The 19,540-nt window shown below is 40.3% G+C and overlaps 1 long non-coding RNA gene across 50 annotated transcripts in view; it reads left to right on the top strand.

The window, feature by feature from the left end:
* LOC107148511 overlaps positions 1 to 18,152 on the top strand; it is a 108,203-nt gene extending 90,051 nt beyond the window's left edge. For 31 of the 50 annotated variants that reach the window (XR_007342905.1, XR_007342882.1, XR_001504272.2 and 28 more), the window contains 5 exons: positions 1,282 to 3,525; positions 4,289 to 4,350; positions 6,553 to 6,814; positions 11,414 to 11,602; positions 17,121 to 18,152. This is a non-coding gene — a long non-coding RNA (uncharacterized LOC107148511). The remainder of the gene's footprint in view (positions 1 to 1,281; positions 3,526 to 4,288; positions 4,351 to 6,552; positions 6,815 to 11,413; positions 11,603 to 17,120) is intronic. The other 19 variants (XR_001504284.2, XR_007342917.1, XR_007342912.1 and 16 more) reach the window with 12 other exon arrangements.
* The last annotated feature ends 1,388 nt before the right edge of the window (positions 18,153 to 19,540 follow it).

Genomic DNA, 19,540 nt, shown 5'->3' with positions numbered 1-19,540 from the left:
ATATTTTTTAAGCCAAGTGTGGTCTGGTCTTAAATGTCTTTAATCAAGATTGGGGGTATAAATACTTAAAACTTTGGTTACGGCTGTTAAACTTGTGAAAAGACCTGATCATGGGAGATGAAATATTATTTTGACAAGAATTTCTTTCTCTTCCTTAACATATCATTTGATATCAAAAAGAAAAGTCTGAAGCAAATTAATTTTTTTATGTCATTGCTCATTTAGAGTACTTTTAAAGTTGGACCTCCTGGAAGATTTTGTGTGTTTCATGTTACTAACATCAACAGATTGTTAAGCTTGACACATCTGAAAGCTTTCTTCATGGATTTTTTTTTCACAAAGGCATACATTCACAATGCTAAGATATGCATTCAAACTAAAAATCAGTTTCTTTCTTCTTTTCTTTCTTTCTTTCTTTTTTCTTTCTTTCACTTTGTCCCCACCCCCATGGGAAGATACTTTTGAATCAACAATTAAGATCCTCAGTGATATTAAGGAGAAGCAATACTCTTGATCTTACATGAATTTCTGGAATAAGGCAAACACTGGAGTTACTAATTTATCAAAGTTTGCTGGCAATGTATCCTTTAATTTTGGATCTGGATGTTATTTTATCCAATACATGAAAATATACCTTTTTTTAAAATCAACTGTTCCTGGGACAAGGATGATGAAAGAGTAAACATAAATTTAATTCTGTAAGTGTAAGTTTTAGTAGTTTCTTTTGCATAATAAAACAAAAACAAACTAAAAGCATATTTAGATTATTTCTTCTTTGAGCACCTGGTAGAAGTTGGAAAATACTTCTGAAATTTTATTTTTTTTCTTAGGTTTCTATTCCTAAGTGACTTCTGGTTGCAACTTAAAAAAAAAAAATCAAGAAGTGTTTTTCATCTTGCATCATTGATTCCCCTTGTAGATGCTTTGATTCATAAAGAGTACTAAGTTTTACATTCTTCAATGGGCATCAAGTTGAATGACAAATTCTAGACTTACATATTGACTTCTAAGTAAGGACATTGACATCAATCATTATACAAAGATGAACTATAATTTTTAGGTTTTATGAATATTGAATGCATTTTAAAAAGTGAAACCAAATTTTCCTAGTACTTAAACAATTGATCTAAACACATGAATTAGATGCCCTTAGAAGCTGCATTAAAATACACTACAGAATCGGTAATACACAGAAGAGGAGTATTAGTGTTGGTGGTGAATCTGTTCAGGGAAAGGAGGTACAGGGAAAGTGAGCTTCACATTTTTATCAATGCATTTCAGGTACTTTAGTTCCAGCCTTCCAGAAGTGATGCCCAAATAAAATTTAGACACCAAACATTATCCACAGAGTTCAGGTGGGTAATACACAAAAAGCCCAATATCCTGTACAGAGAAAGCATCTGGATATTCCTAGGTCTCTCTTACCTGTGGGGTATGTGAAATCAAATTAGCATCAACAAGTCTGAAGAATCTCCCATGGACACCAACAGGCTCCCTGATGCATGCCCTGGCCCCTGCCTTCTCTCTATCTGGGCTCCATTGGCCTCAGGAGTTCTCCACCGTTGTTCCCAAAGGGGAGTCAGGGTGACTGTGAGGTCCGTGGTGGAGTGTGTGGGGCAGATCCCTCTGTCTGTGTGTCACACTTCATCACTTCTGCCTGCAGGCAGCTCAATTTGGACCCAAGGCTTACAGTGGCTTTCATCCAAACAGCCTCCAGGAGGGACATCCTGCAGTTACTTTCTTCATAGAGCATCAGACTAATTTTTTGGCACTGCTTGGGAAAACCACAGTGTCCTCTGCCATCCACCTGGCATCACATGTTTATGGAAGCCTGTGCTGCTCCAGGGTCCTTCCCCTTCAGGCCAAGCCCCCCAAAATGTGGACATAAGCTCATGCAAATAAGTGCTTTGAGGGTCGTAGTGTAGAAGGGCAGGGTTTGTAGCCCCTAAGTCTGAGCACATTGTTTCATAACTGTTCCTATATTTCATTTTAATGGATCACTTTGGATGGTGATTTAAGCTTACAGTGATGTTTGGGTCTCAATAGGTTAAATAGATCCAGAAGTTTTCATGTAAGCTTCTTTTGCGGTTCTGACTGTATGGAATTTTTAAGAAATTTATTACCTATATGTGATAGTGCAGATAGAGAAACCATCGCACAAAATGAAGAGGAATTGAAGAAAAATCTATGAAAGACCAAAATAAGTTTGCCATGATGGTTTTGGGGAATGGTTCTGATATTGAGAAGCGTGGGGGAATTCAGTAGTCAGTGACTTCTGCATGATATTTGCATGCAGAGAACTTTAAAAAGGTTACATTTCTTTTCCATGTTCATATTTACTTTGTGTTAAGGTTATAGGATCTCTGTTGGCGATGTTGCTGATGCTATTTTTGCAAACTCAAAATCAGTGTTCAAGTGGAATGGGATGGAAATTTTGAACTCCAGCAACAATAAATATATTTTATGTTCCTATAACATTCAAGCTGCACTATGTCTAAGAGTCAGAGAAAGTTGTTTTTACCTTGAACTCTGGAAGCAAGAAAGAAACTTTTGTTTAACAATTTCAGAGATTTTGTCTTTGCACTTACTGCAAAGTCAAATGTAGATATAATCCACTTTAAGTGGTTTTGGCAAAATACCAAGTATGCCCGTTTTTTGATAAGGGGAGAAAGCACAAAACTTTTCGTGAACACACATTTTACCTGTGTTACAGATATAAGCCTGATGTCTATGCAGCCTTTGATCCAGTGGACCTATTAAATACAGTCCTGTACAGGAAGTAGGTGGTTGGTATGAAACTCAAGACATCTTTCTGATTCATGTTAATAATGTCTGATTCTGAATTTATAGAGTATCACATAAAAGGACCCTGTTTATATATTCTTTATTCCTGTCTTCTCAAGATGTAGAACTTTATACAATGTTTTGAAAGAAATAGTCTGAGGGTATTCAAGATCGATCAAACAAAAATCATTTATTAGGTGTTTTACTGTGTTCCCTCTAGGATTCCTTTACAAAGATATTTGGCAATGGGACAACTGTGTGTGTATCTCTCTTTTTATCCATCCATCTATCCATCCATCTATCTACCCACCACAAATGTATGTGATTTTCGTGTATTTGTTTATGTTTTTGACTCACCATGGTTTGATATGCATAAAGACTGTAAGCTCCCTGAAGGGCAGGGCTGTGCCCCACTGCTGTTTTAGCTAACCCTGTAACTCCTAGAGGAAAGTTCTCAAGAAAGAAAGCATCAGCTTATAATCATATCAACATTAGATTCCTGAAGATGTCTGTCCACTGACCTGTGGTTTATATACTTATCTGCTTGGGTGGATTGGGTGGGTCTCAGGCATTGTTGTACAGATGCTGAATTTGATTCTCATAGAGAGTGAGCGATTTACGATTCCCTCTTCGTCTTTCACCCCATCCATTTCCTGCATCCCACAGCTGGACACTTAATGTTGAGAGGAAGCGGTGTCGTCACCCTGCAAGTCTGGCAGAGCGAAGTGCTGCTGACAGACGGTATGTTTGGATTCGTGGGTTGGGTAAGCAACACTGGATAGAAGTCTTCCCACGGAGCACAGGACTTCTCCATCACCACTGGTACCTGGCCTGTGGGACCAGAGGGTGTATCAAACTTCACTGGACACAACGGAGAGCAAACCTCAGTGGGATTGACAATGAGGTTTCCAAATGAACAGCTGTGGACACCATGGTGCCTTCAGCGTATCTAAGTTTTTTTAATTTGGTTCAGCCCTAAAGTTGCTGGACCCATCTTTGCCTAACTTTCACCTGATCCTGGGCATTGGAGATAGCAGAAAGTTGTATGGAAAAGGGACCAACTATGACAAACTTGACTCACTGGACACATGCTATCTTTGTCTGACAACTCATAACAAAACTTTCCTGTCTCCAAGAGTCACAGTGGGAAGCTTAACATTTACCTCAAGTACCACACATATTCTGGGATGGACATTTTAATGGTTTGGCTTGTCCTTGGCATTGTGCTATGTGCTGATACCATCTCATTTGATTCAACAAGCAGTTTATTGTGCACATACTACATGCCAAGTGATTGTGCAGATGCTGAGAAGAGAGTGGAACCTGAGACAGGCACAATTCTCAGCCCCTGAGTAATGAGGGCAGATGACAAGAAGGGAATGACCCTGTCATTAATGTGATGAAAGAATGGTCCCCTGAGACAAAAATAGCTTTTCTAGAGGGTTAAGCCTTCTAGAACTTTCTGGTTACCTTAGATTGCTCAAACTTCTTTGTGCTTTTACAGGTTGTTTCTGGACTTGGGAGTTCTGAAATATTGTGAAAGCAACCTTGAAGAGGGTGTGGCAGGTACTGTGCTGAAATCTAGATACCAATCAAAGGAAGGTCTTATACTAGAGCCTTCCTTAATTCAGATATTTTGAGGATATAACTTGTGTCACATATATGATCATCTCCATTATATTAATATAATACTAGTATGTGAACATTTTATTATGTTTAAAAATGATCCAGCTAGAGGCTGGGGTTATGGCTCGGTGGTAGAGCGCTTGCCTCACATGTGCAAGGCACTGGGTTTGATCCTCAGACCACTAAAAATAAATAAATAAAATAAAGACATTGTGTCCATCTACAACTAAAAATATATTTAAAAAAATGATCCAGCTTCTTGGGATGCCAGGGCCAGAGGATGGCAAGTTCAAGGCCAACCTGGGCAACTCAGTGAGAACCTGTCTAAAAATGAAAAATACAAAGGGCTCAGGAGGTAGAGAACCCTTGGGTTCAATCCCCAGTACTACAAAAAAAGAAAAAAAGGGGGGGAAAGGTTTTGTTTTATGTCTCAAATAATTTTTTAAAGTCTAAAAGCCATCTATGAGGAAAAAACAAAAACACAGCTTTTAAAGCAAAATGGTGTCCTATTTGGTATAGTCATTTATTTAAAGATGAGGGGGTACATTTTAAATGCCCCATACCCAGTGGTCTCCATCAAGTATCTCCTTTTGTAGAGCTATTTAACTCTTTTGGAATTTCTTTGCGCCATTTTCAAACGCTCTCAAACTTAATTGCTATGCAACATTATTAGGCAGACTTAGTGTTCAGCTACCTTCCAGGGATTAGTCCACATTCCTTTCACTAATGTGAAAGCAGGAAAATGAGCAACACCCAATTGGCTCAAAAGCACATGCTGGGAGAAAGAGATGGAGTATTCCACGTCCCACCAGCCTGGCAGCTTAGTTTGCAGTGATGAGCTGGAGAAGACGACTGTGCAAGAGAAGTGCAAACGACAGCACTGGTTAGTGGGTACTGAGTATGTCAGGAAACCTGAGACCTGGTTTATATAACTCAACACACTGAACATCTACTGAAGCAAATGCTAATGTGCCCATTTTACAGGAGCAAAACTGAGTCTTAGCATTCATGCCCACTTGCTCTCCATCACAGAGTCAGTACTAGATAAACTGTAGTTTGAACCCAGATCCATCTAATTCTATACTCAGGCTGTATAAGGGACAAGGTAATTGTGCTCAACTCTCTCTTCAATCTATAATGATATACACAGAGCTGGTATCACTTTAACATTATCCATTAGTACTCTGGAAATTCTGGAGTGTCAAACAATTGCAAAAGGTACATACAATGTTGCATAAATATCACAAATATCCAGAGGTAGACCATGTGGTCTGTGTTTGGGCTGGTGGCAGGGTGCAGAGGGAAGAGCATGGGTGTGAGGCTGATCTGGCTTGGGCTGGAGACATGGTCCCATATGGGCGGCTGAGTGAGCATGACCTGTCTCTTTCCCTCCCCAGTTCCAGTTTCCCCATCTACAAAGTGGGGCTGTACATATCTAACTTGAAGGGATGTTAGGATAACTGGAAGTCATAAATCACAAATGTCTGTGTAGTGTAATAAAGTTGCTAATTGCCTCCCACTCAATAAGTGGTTGGAAAACTCCTTGGTAGTAAAGGTGCTTTGACTTTCCTGCTTAGCAACCATCCACCTGAGCCTATCATGCTTATGGAATGAAACCAACCTAGTGGCCCTGCCTGAACTGATCTGCCTATATCATCAGCCCCATCTCAGCCACTCTCCCTTTCACTGTTTTTTTTTTCTCATTCTTCACACAGGCCAAATGTTACCCTTCAGCCCCAGGATCTTTGAACATGATTCTTTGGCTCAAAAATCCTGTTTTACCCTCTACTCTTTCTCATCTTTGAGGTCTCAGCATAAATATCAGTGACCCAGAGAATCATCCTTGAAATCCCCAAATGTCAGACCTCCATCTTACATTTTCCCAGAGTGCCTTCCCATTGGGGAAACTCCTCCCAGTGGTAATTATGTACTTACTTCACATTAATTGTTTAACATCCGTCTCCATCACCAGTATGTAACCTCAAGAGGGGAAGGGGCTGTCTCTGCCCTAGCCACATCCCATCTATAGTTTGTGATTTGAGGCATCATTAGCTGGTATTCTAAATAATCACTGAATTAATAAATAAGTTGACAAAGGATGGCCTTATTTCAAAGAGTCCCCATTATGTTTCCTTATCTTAGTTTGTTAAAAGAAGACCATGTGATGTGATCCACCAAGGCATTGACCAAAGTCACAGGAGTCTGTCCAAAGGCATGCCCCTTTCACCCCCTGATGAGAACAAAACTTCCTCGGGGACCATTCATCACCTGTGATGCGGCAGCCTTGTGTACCCCTTGAGCCTCATCCACTGACCAGAGTGACACACTGGATGAGAAAAAGATATCACCTCCCTGAAACAGATGCTTCATTTTATGATGGAAACGGAGAAACTGGAGCCTGCAGGTGCTGGGCTGACACGTGCTCTGTGGAGAATCATTAGAGTCTCTTTAGAGAACTGGGTTTACTCTGTGTTTAATCAGCCCCAGGCAGAAGAAATGGCTTCATTTCAGCTGACGAGAGCCAGATCACAAAAGCAAGATAGATGGCCAATAGGGCTCATCACTGTAAGCATATTGTCTTGATTTGAAGGAACACCCATGCTAATCAAGAGGGAAATCGCGACTCAGCTAGCATTGATGATCAGTGGGTTTAACTTGCTGTACGCCTGTTAAGGAAAAGCTCCTGTTCGTTTTCTTAATTAATATTTTAAGGAAAGTGAGAACCATAAAACACATTCCTCAATCACTTCAGAAGTTCTTTGATGTGGGATTCAAACCACTTAAGGAAGGACTTTTCACACCCGAAGTCTAAATCTCCACCCATAAAAAATATTAGGAAGGGTCATCCGTTCACTGTTTTGTGGGTGTTTGTTTCTTTTGGTCCAGGGGATCAAACTCAGAGGCATTCAACCACTGAGCCACATCCCTAGCCATAATTTATTTATTTATTATTTAGAGACAGGGTTTTGCTGAGTTGCTTAGAACTTTGCCATTGCTGAGGCTAGCTTTGAACTTGTGATCCTCCTGCCTCAGCCTCCCAAGCCACTGGGATTACAGGTATGTGCCACGGCACCCTGCCATCCAATTATTCTTGATGCTTTTAATACACATTCTGTTTGCTAGTTGATCTGGAAATAGCCACAGATAGAGAGGATGTCATGTCTTATGTGGTTTTTGCTGGGCCTTTAGAGGTCCTCATAGTAGCCCAATCCTCTACTTGGGTTCCCGGGCACCTCACCAGCCCCAGTTTTATTGAGGTATATTATGAGCCTGCTGTATGTTAGGTCTCCCAAAATTATTTATCATGCATAACTGAAAATCTGTACCCTTTGAAACCTCTCTGTCACCTTCTCTCCAGCCCCTGGAACCTCCATCTACTCCCTGATACTCTGCTTGCTTTTGGTCTGCCAGAACAGACCTTGGTGAAATATTGTAAAATGGATATTTGGTTCAGTGGCAGTTAGCTTCCCAATTGCCAAAAATTGCCAGAAAAAAAATTGGAAGCCTGTGTGAGAGCAATAACATATCTGAACTCAGCATCCTTGCCAAACCCCTCTTATTTGAAGTAAAAGCAGATAATGAGTAGTTTGGGTACTTACAAACAAGTGGATGCTTTAGAGTCATTTGGTATGTGTCACAGCCATGTTTTCATTACATCCCCTGAGCATTAGCACAAAGAGCTTTAACAGCCCTCCCCACCCCAATGACTCTTTTCCAGATGTTCTGAAACAACATCAAGTGACCCAGTTTACCCCTGAGAGGTTTATAAAGGTGCATTTATGGAGAGACTGGCTGAGCGAGGCTGAGATATTCCCTTGGCGGCTTAGTTCCTAGATAATCTCCCTGAACACGGTATCGAATCTTACTTTACCTAAGGCACATTGAAGACGGTTTTCAGAAAACGATATGCTAAATGCTCCCAAAGTGAAGAAGAAACTTAAGAAGCTTAACAATGGATGTAGAAATATTATCATCAGCTATCGGAGTAATAGTATCCAGTCATTCCCCACCTACAGGCACAGGATGCAGGCTTAAGCGGATGAAGAAAACCCTGTAGAAGTGTGGGGACTTAGAGTGTTTAAATATCAGCAAGTGGAGGGGAAGGACTTTGTTCGCATTAAACCTGAACACGTGTCATTCCCTCTTTGTGCTGAATAGGATGAAACAGAGTGACAACAGCAAAACCGAATATGCCCCAGAGGCATGCCAAAGTTTTACAGACCTTCCTTGGGAAGCAACACCAAGGAAGCAAGAGAAGTCACTATTTGTGGATAGGGGATTATTTTGTTTTTTGCATAGGGTAGCAAATACCAGAGTGGTCCCTAAGATTGGAACTCAGTTCTTAGCTTGTACAATGGAAATGAGCCATATCTCTAGGGGAAACAATATGTTACCTTATATCTAGTCACATGAAAAGAATGACCCATTCCCACCAAATGTGGGCATCAGGCAACATGTCAAAATCTGGCAAGAAGGTGGGCTAATTCTTCCGCAGCACATCAGTTATGTGTGGATGTTCAGTGGAAGAAGTGCCCCCCGACTGGCCTCCAAAGTAAGCAACATGCCAGAGCCTTGATGTGAAAAGTGCTTAATATTCTACAATACGTCAATCACCCAATGGCCGCTAGTGCAAAACGAACAACCTTCCTAACATGATTTCCATTATGGCTGCCACAGAACTCACTGTGGTCATCCTGTTGAGGTTTTTTACACATGAAAGGGAAAGGGAGCCCATGTGAAGCAGCTCCTGTGGAGCTCAGATCACCTGCTGGTGGCCTGATGTGTAGAGTCTTTTAAGGGGGAGACACCATTGTGCTGCCACACATCACCAACTAATGGATGACAGTTTTTTGCTGACTTCTGAATTAGATGGGCTTTCATCTCTTAAAACGCTGGGAAGACTTGCTTAGCATAGCCGTGTTGTGTCTAGCTCAAACTTTGGTAAAGATGTACAACTCCAACTTCCTGGTGACATGGATGCCCACTTGAGAGAAGAGCTACTACTCTTTGCTTTGGAAGTTCATCGTCTGGAACATCCAAGATTGAATATTTCAAGCCGATCCTCATTGCTGGTGCTTTTTGATTACCGCCACTGATCTGCTCATAGTTAGAAACATGAGTTAAATTACCCTTATCTTAACATCCTTAACCAGTGATGTTGTTATTGGTCATGAAATTAGCCACTTCCTCTGATTTCAAATCCACTGACAGTTTTGGGTGGTTTGAGTTGAGTGGGTTGGACAAGGGGAAATAGGCGATTTCCTCTGCCTCTCATGAAGTTAATCTCTCATCCAGATACTGCTCAAGCATCTCTTTCAACAGCCGTCTTTATTCCCAGTTCAACAGTATAACTGTAAAGAACAAGTTTCTCCTTTAGAATGCTCCAACTCAAAGTCTGAATGATAGACGATTTCCCGGTCCTGAATAACACACTTAAGCACTGATATTTCTTTCAACAATTTATCCTGGTTTGAACAAAGACAGTCCATTTCTCACTTAATCATGAAGCCAGCATGTTATGTGTACGCAAACAAAAATATCTAGTACCCATTCTCATTTGGGGTGAAAAGAAGGATCTCAAAAGAATTTTATAGCTAGAAATAATATTTTCTAGTGCCCACCATTTGACATTGGGGGGCTTCTGCTCTGTCTGCATAAATCTATGTTTTTAAAAGCCCAGCTTAGGAAGCTACAGGCTCAGGTCAGCTGAGAGAGCACACTTCCTTACCAGTGATCTCTGGGTATTCTTGGTTCACTCTGATAGTCCCAATAAAGGGCGTCCCTACTCCTTACTCTTTGTATCCTTTTGTTATGCGCATGTCTCTCTCGAATCAGACTGCACAAATAGCTCCTTGGACTGCTCTTGTGGACACACTGACCCTGAATCTAGAAAGTATTCCCAGCTTCATCTGTTCTAGATAGTTTCTAAACATTTTAAACTTGTTCCTAAACTAGTTTAAAAACATTTGTTTTAGGGGCTGAGGTTGTGGCTCAGTGGTAGAGCGCTCGTCTAGCATGGGCGAGACCCTGGGTTCGATCCTCAGCACCACATAAAAACAAATAAATAAATGTCCAACTACAACTAAAAAAATATATTAAAGAAAAAAAGTTTGTTTTAGCTAGTGTGTTTTTCTCAGCATGGCATAACTTAACTACTAATATGTCACTTCCATGGAGATACTTGCAAACTTCTTCAGAAAGGAGCCATCATCACTTACCCCAACAAAAATATACTTAAGCTAGCACATTTTTCTGAAACTCTCTTTCCTTTATAAAAGCGCATTTCTTTAGGTTTATAAACTTTTGTTCTCTATGCAAGGATGAAACATTATATAGTTTGTCACATGTACTTGAATTACAAAGACCCAAGAGACCTTAACACCTTTGAGTACAGTAGTGATTTTTAGTAATCTTGTGACAAATCTTCCAACTGGCAATTTTTGGGGATCTGACATCTGCTTCTCCCATGGGTGCTTCTCAAGATAGCAGTGAGAATGAGAATCGCTTGGTGCTTCTCTCCCAGACCTGTAGCCTGGACTGAGGGCACAGGTGCTCAGAATTCTCCCCTGTGTGGAGCCCACTGTGAGTCGAGAGAGGAGTCCCTGCCCTGCAGAGGATGTCTACCTACCCCCTCTCCTTCTCTGCTGTGTGAATGTAAGACTCAGTAAGGCACTTTGAGAAAATTCATGTCTCATTACAAAGAAACAGCTGTGTACTGCTGCAGTTATTAACTTTGGAAAGATGTTAAAGAAAGGTATTTGCTTGAAACCAGTCAGTTCAGCTAGAGTCCCCTCCCCCCTTCAGGTTTTAACATCGTGGTGTCTCTTCCCTGTTGTCTAAGTGTTACCCTGTTTCTCTGATAAGACTGGGGGACACCAGGGCTGGTAATTTATGGCTCCCATTAAGAGGGTTGGCTAGATGTGTGGGCAATATGTCAATAATTATTTCTGGTGGGGCCCTAAGAGCATAGGAAGTGTCTCTGAAGAATGGCTTATTTTAACAGAAGACAGATCTGTCTGACCTGGGTTTTATGACAGATGTCAAATACATCGAAGTGTGTTGTGAAGCAGATCACCCTATTGGCAAAGAAATGAAAGACCACCGGGAAGATGGATGGGAAGTGTTCCTTGAGGGATTTCTTGTCTCTTCGTGCAGGTCTGCCAGTGAACCCGAAGAAGGGGCTGGAGGGCAGGTGAGAGAGGACGTTTTGGAGAGAAGTCTGAATGTTTGTCTATTCATGAGATTTGGAAAGAGAAGCCTTCGACCTTCAGAGTCTAGTAGGATAATACAGGGCAGGGAGAGCAGGGTGATCAGGGCACAGGAGCAGGCTGGGTACCAGGGCAAAGCCAGCAAGGCCTCCCTGAGAGAGCGCTCCTCCTGCAGAGGCCCACTGGGCAGCTCTTGGACTTCCTCAGGATGTGTTTGTTCTTCAGCCTTCCTTCCTGAGTTCAGTTTGACAACTATTTCTTGAGGGTCCCCCATGGGCCAAGCGCTGTGTTAGGCACTGGAGAATACCACAGGGCTCCTGCTCTAGCTCCTAATTTCTTTCCTCCTGCTAACTTCTCTTCACTGGATGACATAAGATTCTGGAGTCAGTTTTTTGCTACTGGATGGTCTACAATTGGATGTGGTCACTTCTCCGAGCTCATTTTCCTTCACTGGAAAAAAGGGGCTTAGGACTCCTGCCTCATGGGGTGGAGGGTGCTGCACAAAGCATTGTTTTCACACATGGCCCATAGTAGGTATGAGAAGGGAGGGGACAGGAACCTACCGGCTGAGTGTGTCACTCACACAGCATTTCCAATGGTCCCTTCATATTGTTTACTTCCTATAACTGTGGGGGCCAAGCACAGGAATGCAGTGCAGAGTATTTGGGTCCATGGTGGACTATATATACAAGAGTGGTTTCAGTAATTTATGAAAGAGCTGAAAGATTCCTATGGCTTAATGGTGTGATAGCCATAATAATGTCATAGTACAATACACAACTCACACATTGGTGGTGCTGCTGGTGTAGACTAACCACCTATATTGCTAATCATATAAAAGGATAGCACATACAATTAAGTATAGTACATAATACTTGATATTGATATGAAATTATTATGTTCCTAGTTTACGCACTGACTATGCTATACTTTTTATTATTAGAGTATACTCCTACTTAGTGAAAACAAAAAGTTTACCCTAAGCAGTCTGCTGTGTGAGGCAGCAATGGCCTCAGCCCTCTCATGTTCACCTCATCTCTTTTTATATTGTTTTAATTTGTTCTTTTTAGTTGTACATGACAGTAGAATGTATTTTGGCAAATTATTCACCTCATCTCTTGACTGCATCAAGAGGCCACCCAGAGTGCTCCACATAGATCATCTGGATTTGCTTGAGTGCATGCTATGGTGTTCACACAATAACAAAACCACCAACAACACAGTTCTCAGAAGGAATCCCTGTTGTTTAAGTATTGCACAACTATGACGATTCTGGCTGAAATCAATGAGGTAGAAATGGAGATGGTAGAGAAAAAAAATTGTCCTGTTTAGAAAGAAGCCACCTCAAAGTCAACTAGATAAAGAAGCTATAAAGGGGGAAGTGATGACCACCTGTTTGCATTTTATTTCCAAAATAGCACTCTTCAGGGTTTTTATAGCATCCTTCATCAAATTGATATTCCATTGCATTATAATCTGTGTGTGTCCCTGTGTTCTCAGACTCATGTGTCAAATATGCTTAGCAGGAAACTGCTACCTGGGGCAGATGGATTATAAAAAAGGCTATCCTTCCCTAAGGTGGGAATAGCTGGCATCGGGGTGTGAAGTGGTGGGTGTGAAGTGGTGGGTGTGCAGCTCTCCTTCAGCTGGGCCCTGGGTGCAGGGCATGTCCGAGACAGTGGTTTGTGGTGACTTTGCTTGCTGGCATGCAGCACAGGGTGTGGCTCAATGTCCATGCTCAGTAGTGTTTGCAGACTCAATTTATTATGGTCACTATTGTGCAGCGGGCATTCTAATTTCAAAAAAGTTACTTTACTCATTGGAAAGTCATAATGGACAAACTCTGAGATATCACCACAACTGTATTTTTGGTCTTCTTAGGAGGTTTCTTCTTTAAGCCAATCACAAAAAAAGAATATAGCATTTCATGATTTCTTTGTGTGTTGAATATAAGCTAATAAGGGATTTTTAAATGGTTGGGTTATTATATTTTATTTTATTTTATTGTGTGTGTGAGAGAGGGAGAAAGGGAGACCAGAGAGCCTTTGGACTATTATTGGGAAAAAACATGGAGAAACTGAGGCAGCACAAATAATTAAAGGACTATTCTTTACATCATGTGGGATTCCTTAAAATTAGGTAAGGGATGAAACAGTGAAACTGAAAAAAGTTACAGGGAAAGTTAGTTGTGGTATAAAATATTTGGTTGATTTAACTATTTTTCTTCTGCCTCTTCTTTTTTTTTAGTCCAACTTATTTATTTATTTTTGCATTACAATTCTTAATACCTATTCTTTTAAAAAAATTTTTTTATTTGTTCTTTTTAGTTATACATGACAGTAGAATGTATTTTGACATGCATACATGGAATATAACTTCTTTCTGCTTATTCTTTAAAAAATTGCTACCAGAGAAAAGTAAAATCCTTAATAAATGTAGGAGCTCTATAATCTCCTGTGTTGGTCTTCTGTTTTGTGGTAGAATTATGAAGAGAAATCTGTAGAATGCAGATCTCATCTGCATGACTTTCCCCCTCTTGATGGACTGGGTTTTTGACCATTATAGCCCCCGGGGGATGGGGAAAGGCGGGTGGTGTAACCTGTTCAAAGATCCATTCCTCCCAACCAACTGCCAGAGTGGGTAAGTGCTTTTCCTGGGAGCAGGGAGTACAGGTGTCACGAGATGGAGAACACAGGATCTGTGTGTAAAAAAAGGGGCGGGGGGAATAAAGTGGGAACTAGAGGAGAAATTGCAGCTGCCTTCAGTGGGATCCTAGATTAGCTCTGTTCCTTCAAAGAAGAGAGGGATCTTGCAATGGCTTCTGTCTCTTGGGCTCGCTTGAAATACCAAAGGAGAAATGATGCTTAGTTTGAATCTAGAAAATACAGAATCTGTCACTGGGCAGAGGGAGGAGCACAGAGCCTTTCAACCACAAGTGTATTCTACAGATAACTTATTTCTCCGCTTCATCCTGAATTTTTTTGGTCTCCCCTTGTTCTTTTATTTCCCCCTTGAATTTGCATTAAATTCATTATTGACTCTTAAAGGAGAGAGATTCTCAAGGGTTTAATTGAGATGTAATACACTACAAATATAAAACGTTGGAGGGAGGGAGGAATTTCACCACTGCTTTATTGAACTAAACGCCATCTCAAATGTTTTCACCCTTTTTGAAGAAAAATATATTGACATCTCAGAGGCCTTTATTAACTTGATCTTTGGGAATAGTGTTTTAATTTTTTCCATAATCATCATGCAAATGGATCGTGACAATCTCTGGAAGGGCAAAGAAGTGAACCAATGGCCTCATTAATTCCAATGCTGGAGGGAATCGTGTGCGTACCAGCCGGTGCCCTTACCCCGTTGTGGCCCAGGCCTTCTTTGTGTAGGACTTGGTCCAGTTCCCAGAGGAAGCAGTGGATAGTTCCCTGCCTGACCTGTTTAAATTGCCTCCTGCATTTTCCTTCCTTACAAAATAACAGTAGGATAATTTGAAAGGTCCCAACCTTCCGAAAGAAATGCCTGCATTCTGCTGAACTCCATGGCATCTCTAACTCTCCTATGACGGAACTGTGAGCCGGGTGCATGCATTCTATCCGGATCTTACCTTAATGATATTGAGGTCTCAAATTGCTAAACTTTGGGCAGTAAATCGAGTCAGTCAGCATTAAAATGCATGGCTCATTTACATAATTCTGAATGCTGTTCTGCTGAATGAGGAAGGTTTTTTTTTTTTAAAGCGAGCATTTTAATTTTAATTTAGTGCAGAGAATGGCAGAGACAAATAGATCTGTCCAAAATATACTTAGTAACATATTTTTGAGTTGGTTATTAGTTTTATGTAAGTGGTGCCTCTTTTTATTTTTATAAACTGTGAAATTCAGGAGGAAGCAGAATCACATGCAATATCCTTTTATTGATTGCCTGCCATGTGCCAAGCAAGGTGTTAAATGTTTTCAAATGCTGCCTCATCTATCCTCATCCTACAGACAAGGAAAAGGAGGTGTGAAGAGGTGAAATATCTTGCCCAGCTGGAAAATGGCAGAGCCATTTACAGATCTGCCTCACTGTTAAAAATATTTCATGCAACTCTTGGAAAATTAACTTCTTTGGAGGTTTATGCAGTTAAAGACTGTTTTTCAGTGGATCTGGTTATACTCTTCCATAGTAAGGAAGTTCCTACACCTCTCGGGGCTATCATTATGTCTCTTGATAAAGATGGCAGTCATTGCCTGGTGTCCACAACCCTTCCTGGCACACACAATGGCTTTCCACTGATAACTGGCCAAAAAGTCTCTGATTTTGGGAAGGAAGGCTATCTTCTCCTAGTGAGATATAGATGCATGACGTACACAAGAAGCTGTGGATGGGGAGGAATATCAAAACAGCCAGGCCAGTCTCTTGAAATACAGTAGGGACACATATATGTCTCTGCTATGTTTTGCATATGGTTTCAGGGTTCCCCAAGAAACCTGTATTAAAATTTAATCCCCATTGCAAGGAATTATGAGGGTGGTGTTTACACGTGGGCCGTTTGGAAAGCAATTAAGATTAGATAAAGTCACTAGGGTGGAACCCTTATGCTTCAATCCTGGTGGCTTTATAGGAAGAGGGAGAGAGACCAGAAAGACACACAGAACAAACATACTCTTTGGGATGCCCTGCACTACCTCAGGACTCTACCAGCAAGAAGGTCATCACCAGAAGTGGCCCCTGTACCTTGTATCTGCAAACCATGAACCAAAATAAACTTATCTTCTTTATAAACTAGCCTGCAACTGGTATTTTTGTATAGTAATGAAAAACAGACTCATTCAATCTGTGTTTGGAAATCTTTTTCTTTCAACTACAGTGAAGAAACAGGTTGTGCATGTTTTGTTTTGTTTTTTTAATCATTTATACCTCTCTGGAAAAATATTATAAACATGTGCATTGACAATGACTGCTTCTGGGGTTTTGATTAGAATACAGTGAAATATACATTCTATCAATATTTGTTGAGTGCTTCTCCCTGCACCTGCTGGGTATTATGAGAAGGCACAATAATCTTGTAGGAAAGGTAGGCTGAGGATCAAATGCCTGCAAAATCAGAAAGATGATCAGATGATTTGTAGCAGAGCAAGCATCAAGGAGCGATTTGACGGAAGCTTTGTACAAGCTTTGGAGCTGAGTCTTAAAGTTTTTCATAGGAGTTCCTCAAATTGAGAAGTTGAGCAAAACACATCATTTTGAAGGAACTTAATATCTAACTTAATAAACCAAGAGCATATTATTGCCTTGGAAACAGCAATAAACATGTGATTGGTCTAATGTGATTAGTAAGGTAGTGCTCAATGGAAAGGGTTTGAAGTCAAATAAAATGTGGGGAACACTGGAAAAGGCCAGTTCTATTGACTCTTTCCTGTAGGCCTTCTCAGAGCCTTTCATAATCTATTTTGCATTGTAAATTTCCAAGAATTTACCCTAAACCTATTTTTCTTTCTGTTTCCACTGTGTACACAGGGTTCCATGAATCTCATGGAGGAAAGTGCTTCATTAGGGTGGAGGAAGCTGCATTAAGAACATGAATGATTTTGGTTTCAGAAAAGTAACTTTTGAGCACCTGAAGGAAGACTGCAATGGTGACAGATGAGACCAAAGGCAACCTATAACAAGGCTGTTAAAGTCTTCTGGGGAAGAGAAAGCAAGAGTTAGAATTAAACCAGTGGAGATGGGAAGAAGGGATGGACCTGAGAGAGAGCTGTGAGCAGTAGAATGGATACATTGCCACCCTAAGGAAGTTGAATGTCTAAAAAAGATTTAAAAGGGACTCTTAAGTTTCTAGTTGGGAAACTTGGACAGTGAAGAGAAATGTTGGGTAGATGAGAAATTGAATTTAATTTGGGATGTGTTATAGTTGAGCTGTCTGTAAGACATACAGTCAGAGCTGGTCAATTCCCATTCATTCAATAATTGAAGATTCTAATCTACAGCTCAGGGTGTACATGAACATGATTTTATTTTTCTATGATGTTTCAGGTGACACTTTATTATCTTGCCATGTCTCAGGGGTCATCATAATGAATATCAAGTGTTGCTTGACCATAATGTATAAAAGCACAGATTGCAGAGAGCTGTGTTTAATAGAAAATAAATACAAATGATTTATTAATTTTATTCATTGAGCTTTTAATATGTGCCTACCATAGCAATGGTACATGAGGAAAAGAGAAACACACACAAACAAACATAAAAAAATAAAAAGGCAAAATCCTTGTTCTATTTATTTATTGTCTTAAGCTTACAGAAGATATTTGCAAATGGGCAGAATACCTGTGTTATGATTCTAATTCCAATCTTTTCCTTGCTTATGTGGCTTAAGGCAAATGACAGAACTTTTTAAACCTTTGGTTTCTCATGAGAAAATATTGTTTGTAGAATATTATTTATAGATCATTGGCATCTTTGTTACTAGGGAGTTGTGAGGATTAGCTAGGTTTAAAACAAAAAAATACTGTATTTTGAAAGTAATAAATTTCTTTGGGAAATAATGAATGCATTGTGATCTATTTAATACATTTTACCATTACTTTATTTGATTTCCAGTTAAGCCAAATAATAATCTGCCTATTTGAATTTCAAAAAGCAAGCTGGTTTGAATTAAAGAAGTGTGAAAAACTCTTCGTTGAGAAAATACGTAACACTTCCATCAATTAAAAATAAGTAAAATGTGTTAAAAATAATGAAAAGTTCATGTGTAATTGAACTGGCTTTTTTTCATAAGCCTATATTTTTCTCAAGCTTCATGAAACAAAAATTGAATTGGTGCCCAATATGAAATCTGTGTTAATTGTTATTATTCCCATAAAGTTCACATGATTAAAAAAAAAAGTTTTGCAGCTGTGCCAACTCAAAATGCATAGTACCTGCCTTTCATTTTCTCTGGATTTATTTTTGGTATTAAAGACCAATATTCACTTTGGCAAACAGAGCATTTGCTAAATTGAAAACTTCCTTAAAACAATTGAAACTTTTGACATAGATTGCCAAAATCTCATGGTATTTTTGTTAATCTCACAAAACTTTCTTTGTTCTTTCTGGCTTCATCAAGAGTAAGACATTTCTCGATTTACCTCCAATCCCATCATAATCTTAAATATCGTTGAGCTAGAAGGCACTGCAATATTAATTAAAAATACAGTCTAATTATTTACCCTAGTTGGTTCATACAAACCTCTATAGTATAATCAGTGGACTCCCTTAAGGGGTTTCATGGTATTTCAGAGTGAAGTGGGAACGTCTGCTACTGACTTACTCTTGGCTGGCGAGTGTAATTAAGTGTAACCTACAATTCACCTTTCGGTCACTAGATCAAATGGAACTTACCTGGGCAATGTCCAAAGGTATGTGCTGATATTGACTGAATGCCGGTGGGTGGCAGATGTAAATGAGAAGACCTTTTCATTTACCTCCAGGAGTCTTGGAGAACATTCTGCGTGTTTCTGAGAGACAGAGGGAAAGCAGAGGGCAGCCAAATAGGTCATTAGTTTTAGATAGACTCCAAGACAAGTCACCCTAAGCCAAGCTTGGGAACAGCTCAGATGGCTGCAGGTGTTTGGTGACAATCTCTTCTCACCTCTGGCCTTAGCACTGACCTAGTGTTACTGGGTGTGCCTGGGGCTGAATCTTCAGGGGCAGCTGCTCTTTGTAAGCAAAGCAGAGACACCCTTCCTGGTCCAGCATGGGGCTCAGGTTTTTAAAAACTCCTTGGGGCCCAGAGTGCAGCTCAGTGATAGAGCACTTGCCTAACATGTGCAAAATCTGGGTTCTATCCCCAGTCTCGCAAACAAAACATCACAGAACCTTATGTTCTTGGATTTAGCTGGCATAATGAGGGAGAACATTCTTTCTAAAGAAGACTCAAAGGGTCCATAGGCATCCCC

The sequence above is a fragment of the Marmota marmota genome, unplaced genomic scaffold (genome assembly GCF_001458135.2).
Source record: "Marmota marmota marmota unplaced genomic scaffold, marMar, whole genome shotgun sequence".
Taxonomy (NCBI): domain Eukaryota; kingdom Metazoa; phylum Chordata; class Mammalia; order Rodentia; family Sciuridae; genus Marmota; species Marmota marmota.
This window is presented reverse-complemented; position numbering and strand designations above follow the sequence as displayed.